Source organism: Formica exsecta, unplaced genomic scaffold, assembly GCF_003651465.1.
Source record: "Formica exsecta isolate Colony F162 unplaced genomic scaffold, ASM365146v1 scaffold604, whole genome shotgun sequence".
Taxonomy (NCBI): Eukaryota; Metazoa; Arthropoda; class Insecta; order Hymenoptera; family Formicidae; genus Formica; species Formica exsecta.
In genome coordinates, this window is record NW_021853324.1 from 410 (window position 1) to 6,786 (window position 6,377).

The following is a 6,377-nucleotide window of genomic DNA, read 5'->3' on the forward strand; positions in this document are numbered from 1 at the left end:
GTAATAACTTTTAAACGGTTAAATAGTTACGGGGAGTGATAGAAAGTTATTCAAGTCATAGCGGCATAGACCGGCATTAGCCATGAGTGTTATCTAGCCGGGATATGCTGATTTGTGGGCGTGAGAAGTGCATTTCCTGTCTGGGACACCAAAGTCTCACACGACAGGTAGACATTAAAGGTGGACACAAAAGTGCTGACGTGTGACAGTGGAACAGAGGTGACTGATCGCTTACGCTGATATTAGCGGTTTCGGCCGATAATTATCGGCATGGACGATGAATATGCTGAATATCGATGCTCGGCATGTAAAAAGACAATAAAAAATCAGGTGGTGACATGCAAGTCTTGCTATCAGGTGAATTGTATTAAGCTGTTTTACCATCCAGGATGTGTAAGCAAGCATAGGATTTACGATAAAAATCAAGAATTGGTATCGTGTTCTGGCCCATTTGACAGATTTACAATTGAAAGTGAAGCAGATATGAAGAAGGCATCGGCAGTGGCCGGGGGCGGCAGGGACAGGCTAGGATCTACAGGATCTACAGGTTCGTTTACGACGCCAAGTAGTGGAAATAGAATATCAGGAGCGAGTGAATCATCGACTATTGACGTCAAAATAGATTGGCTGGTAAAAATTGTAAAAGAAATAAAAGATGAAACAGCATGTAAGAAGGAAATTAAAATGATGGTCAAGAAAATAGTTCGAGAAGAATTAGGAAATGTTAAGCAGGAACTGCTAGAAGAGTTGAAAAGAATGATACAGGGAGAAGTATGTGGATCAACAGGAGGAATACAAAGGAGCTATAGTGAAGCGGTTAAAGAGAAAAAGAAAGAGAATGTTATAATTATCAAACCCAAGATTCAACAAGAGAGTGAAGTTACAAAAAAATTGATAAAAGAAAAGGTAGATATCAAAAACATGGCGATGGGAATAACGAAGCTAAAAAAAGGAAGCAAGGGGACAGTGATCATGGGTTGTGAAACTGGAGAAGAAATGAAAACGTTGAAAGCCACAGTGCAGGACAAACTAGGAGAAAATTTCAAAGTTACGGAATCACCGCAGATGAAGCCTAAAATAAAAGTTATCAATGTCAGCGAAGAAGAAATGAGATTGGATGATGATGATTTAATAACTACAATCAAGAAGCAGAATAGAATTGATGCGATAAATGATGGATTCCAAATGCGAATAGTGAAGCAAATAGTTAAAGAAAAAAGAAATGATAATAATCAACTTAGAAGAAGAGAAAAAGAAGAAGGTTCGATAATAATTGAAGTAGATGAAGAAACGCATGAATTGATGTTGAAAAAAGAGAAACTAAATGTAGGATGGAGAAAATGTCCTATATTCAATCACATTAATGTTAAAAGATGCTTTAAATGCTGGGGATGCTATCATATTGCAAAAAATTATACGCGAGATGAAACATGCCACAAATGCGGGAAATCATAAAGCGATTGAATGTACGGCAACAAAGAAAAAATGTGTAAATAGTATGTTTAAAATTCGAACATACAACCTGAAGATAAGTGATGAACACGACGCCCTTAGCCCAGAATGTCCAACATTTAAAAGGGCGATACAAGAGGAGAAGAGAAGAGCCGGCTGGGAAAATGCGAAATAGCAACTACAGAAGGAAGCGGAAATAATATTGTATACAAACGCGCAAAGTTTGATGGCGCATAAAGATGAGATACAACATCAGATTATGAAGAAAATAAATCCGGCATTCGTAGCGTTATCAGAGACAAGATTGACTGCTGAAATTGAAGACAGTAAAGTGAACGTACCAGGTTATAGTATAATTAGATGCGATGCTGAAAATAGAAATACAGGAGGGGTTGTTTTATATTATTAAATTAGTGAAAAATAAATTAGAGAAAAATCAAGATATGAATATCAGTGTGAGAGCGAAGAAAAAAGTGTAAGTCGCAAAGCACCCCGATTCATGAGAGGCAAGGGGACTCATGTTCAAAAAGCATCCCGATTCGTGAAAGGCAAGGGGACTCACGTTCAAGAAGCACCCCGATTCGTGAGAGACAATGGGACTCACTTTCAAAAAGCACCCCGATTCGTGAGAGGCAAGGGGGCTCACGTTCAAAAAGCATCCCAATGGGATGAGAACCCTATCACGTCCAGGTCGTTCATCCTGGGTATATTATAAATGTTTCTAAATTTATATTAGAAATATATAAACATGTACATACACAATTATATGTATAATATATTTACATATATATATATTTTTTATACATGTATAAAATATATTATATATACAGGGTGTCCCAAAGCACCCTTGACAACGCTCGTGAGCAAGTAGAGCACAGTAAACTGAACAGAAAAGTCCTGTAAGATTTTTTTCTATAATACTTAATAAAGGAGTTATTATTGAGTAAAGCCAATCAGCGTCGATCTTTAGCCGCGCGCCTGGTAGTGTGCGTGAGCGCTGTTCAGTTTACTGTGCTCTACCTGCTCACGAGCGTTGTCAAGGGTACTTTGGGACACCCTGTATATGCATGTATATATAAATATATACACATACACAAATGATCAAGTGATATTACTTTTGAAAAATATATGGAAAAGTACTTGTCACAATATGAGCGATGTTGAAATTTTGTGTTCAAACTATGCAATAAAGACACATCTATATTTTACTATCATCGACACGCTTAGATATGTTTCGATATCTGCGAAACGATACAGCAGTAAAAATACGCGATTTGTCTCAATTCAATATATTGAACACAATGCAAAAGATTACTTTTTCTATTATGCATGTTTCAAATAATAATGTGTCGGTAATGGCGGAACTAAAAACGTCGGTTTTATTGATATTTTTAGTTACGTTTGGATGAGGGCGCTAACCCGTCGGAGTTCGCCCGTCGCTTTAGGATCCCCTTAAGAAGACAACAGACGTCGCAACTCAGACGAAGAGACGCGGGGGAAAATATAAGCCCAGATGCAATAATAACAATAATAGTTCTTATGCGTGCAATCGTAATTTACGTTATTAGTGTATAGAAAGAATAAATGTATAATATTACATGGAAATCGACTCGTTCATTCATCTACCTGCAAGTAGGATAAATTGGGTAGTGTCCTACGACGAATCCCAAAAACGATAGATCTCCTATCCCATACCTTACCCACAGAATGTAATCTGAAATCTATTTCATATCCAAAATTATATTTATATTTTGTACATCATTATATGAATCTAATGACAAAATCATTACTGTCAATTGAAAGTAACAATTTGACATGTATTGAATTAGATGCAATAATAAGATCGCTGAAAGAAAAATTAGAAATTCGAGTGAAGGATAAATTTTTTGGATCTGTCATAAATTCTGCATTAAAATGCATGGCAAATAAAGATATATTTATTAACGAAGCATTACAGGTTTACCAAAAAACATTAAATTACCTTGAAAAATGGTATGATTACGATACAACGATTTATAAAAAATTAGAAGTTTTTACTTTAAAAAATAATTTTAATTACGAAAATGTTTTGGATGCAACAAGTTGTTTGAATATAATGATTAATAAAGATAAATTATATGATGAAGTATACATTATTGTTACGTCCAGACTCGAGGAAGGATGAGTCAGTAGAAGGGCGCAACCACTATCTTTATGATCCCGAAGTTAAACGTCTCGAAGCGTTAGAATCGGATCGAACGAGATTGAAATTATGCAAAAGTAGGGATTCTTCAAGCTTTTAACGAATTAGAATCGTGCCAGTGACCTCATTCGGCAGGGGGTGTCTCCTATTTTCGTATTTTTTACCCGTGCTGATCGTCGGTTGGTGAGTTCGTTATTATTTCAAAAGTTCCTTAAACATTAGCCTTTCCGGGGGACCCTCGCGCACATGATCTGATTAGAAAAGGGTCTTACTTCCTTATAATTATTTTTGTCAACGTTGATGCAGCTGTGTTTATTACTTGTCCGTTAGAAAATTATTATCAGTATTAATGCAGCTGAGTTTATTAAACATTTCGTTAAAAGTTCTTGTTATCTCGTTGTTCTTCCGCCGGAAATTCTACTGCAATGGGTAGATATTAATTTTTATTTATCTCGAGACCGGCATGGTTTCCATCACCGATTTCCCTGCGTCTTTCCCACGGATACTCGTGGATGTAGTTACTGACAAATGACAGTGTTTAAAAGAAACGTATGGCACAAGATGCTTTGTTTATTGAACGGTTCGTTCTTATCACCAACTGACGATCGTTACCGCAACGTCGCGGAAGAAAGGAATCGTGGAGTCGCCAGGACGTAACATTATAAAGAATCTATTACCTTCTATAAATGATGTTAATGATACATTAGATGAGAAATCTTTTCAATAATGAATAATGTATGGAGTGATGAACGAAACCGCCTGAAAGTGGAATCAGTAAAAGCTGAAATTTATACGAAAATGAATTATAATATGAAATGTAAAAAATTTTATGAATATATAAGGAAACCGGAACAAATAGAATTACTAAAAAATGTGTTAAGTAATAAGAAATATACTTTCAAAATGAAAACGCAATTGTAGAAGTATGTTGTATGGTTGAAAGAATTATGGAAGTCTTGTGTCGCAGTCTTTATATTAATATATTTTTATTTTTGTTTCCGAATTCGGTTAGTGCAATCTGTGAAGATGACATTTAAATCTATGTACTGTGATAAAACAATGTATGATAGAGTGTAAAAAATATATAAAGTTTGTGCAATATAAAAAGTTCTAGAGTGCAAATAAATAAGTTCGTAACACATTGCGTTAGTTTTTTTTTTTGCTTGCCGATCTCCAGACGAACTTACATGTGGCAACCCTGATATCTATACGCGAGTCGGATAGTTGAGAATAGAGTCCTAGATTATCAGAGAGGCGCCAACTTGTTCCGCCATGTTAGAATACAAACGTCACACGTACAGCCTGACAGCTGTCAATCAAATGTGGTTGTGTTAATATTAAAAGTTTAAATAAGTGCATATTATAATTTCTTGTTACCACGGTAAGTAGAAATGTCTTACATATGTTATATATGAAGAAATTAAGCTGCACATATTTAAAACATATATATGTATATATGTGTCTTACCGTAATACTTTTATGTACAGAATAATGAGACAAATCAATTAGTAAAAAAAAATTAAATGTTTTTAAGAAAAAGTATGTAATTATTTATAATGTATTTTTTTAAACAATTATTCGTTTTTTTTGAAAGCATATGAAAGCATATGCTTGTAGAAGCATATGGTGAGGCTGCCTTAAGTGAGAAAAGTTGTCGTGAGTGGTTTCAAAAGTTTAAGAACGGTGAATTCGACATCGAAGACAAAGAACGTAGCGGAAGGCCGAAAGTGTATGAAGACGCGGAATTGGAAGCATTATTGGATCAAGATTCGTGCCAAACGCAAGAACTTGCACTTACATGATCAATCTATGACCGATCTATGAATAATAACAGCACCTTCGACAATATTTCACGAATATGAACAATACGACCTTGTATACGCAGGAAAAACGATTTGTCGTGTATCTAAAACACAAATAGAGAAAAACATTTACTTGTTTTTATGTACAAAGTCGCAATGACCGCACTCGAAATAATAACAGAAGTTTCGAGATTAATGCTATACATACCACAATAATAAGATATTGCGGGTACAATGATGCTCTTCGATCATGAGCAATTGAAACGGACTTTCAACTTGAGCACTTTCTTCCGAATGATAATAGCGGCTTTCGCTCACAGCGAGACGTGAAACAACAAGTGCGTTGATTGTCCCTCAGCGCGCTTCCCTCACTCCGCGCGCTTTGCAGCATCGCGATTGGAGCGTAGACATCGTGTCACCACGCGCACCTTTGCCCGCGTTTAGCAGAGAAAACCGCTCAGTTATCGTCTTGTCAACATTCGACGTTGATTTGTTGATTCTCAAAGTAAGAGCCAATCACGTTCGATTGCTACTGAGCGGTTTTCTCTGCTGAAATGCGCGGGCAATGGTGCGCGTGGTGGCTCGATATGTACGCTCTAATCGTGACGCTGCAAAGCGCGCGGAGTGAGGGAAGCGCGCTGAGGGACAATCAACGCACTTGTTGTTTCACGTCTCGCTGTGAGCGAAAGCCGTTATTATCATTCGGAAGAAAGTGCTCAAGTTGAAAGTCCGTTTCAATTGCTCATGTTCGAAGAGCATCATTGTACCCGCAATATCTTATTATTGTGGTATATATAGCATTAATCTCGAAACTTCTGTTATTATTTCGAGTGCGGTCATTGCGACTTTGTACATAAAAACAAGTAAATGTTTTTCTCTGTTTGTGTTTTAGATACACGACGAATCGTTCTTTCTATCTATACAAGGTCGTGTTGTTCATA

General features: G+C 36.4%; 1 protein-coding gene across 1 annotated transcript in view; it reads left to right on the plus strand.

The window, feature by feature from the left end:
- Nucleotides 1-6,276: 6,276 nt before the first annotated feature.
- Nucleotides 6,277-6,377, plus strand: part of LOC115242542 — a 3,119-nt gene continuing 3,018 nt past the window's right edge. Inside the window, exon 1 of the mRNA XM_029818929.1 lies at nucleotides 6,277-6,362. The gene's annotated coding sequence lies outside the window, so the exon portion shown is untranslated. The remainder of the gene's footprint in view (nucleotides 6,363-6,377) is intronic.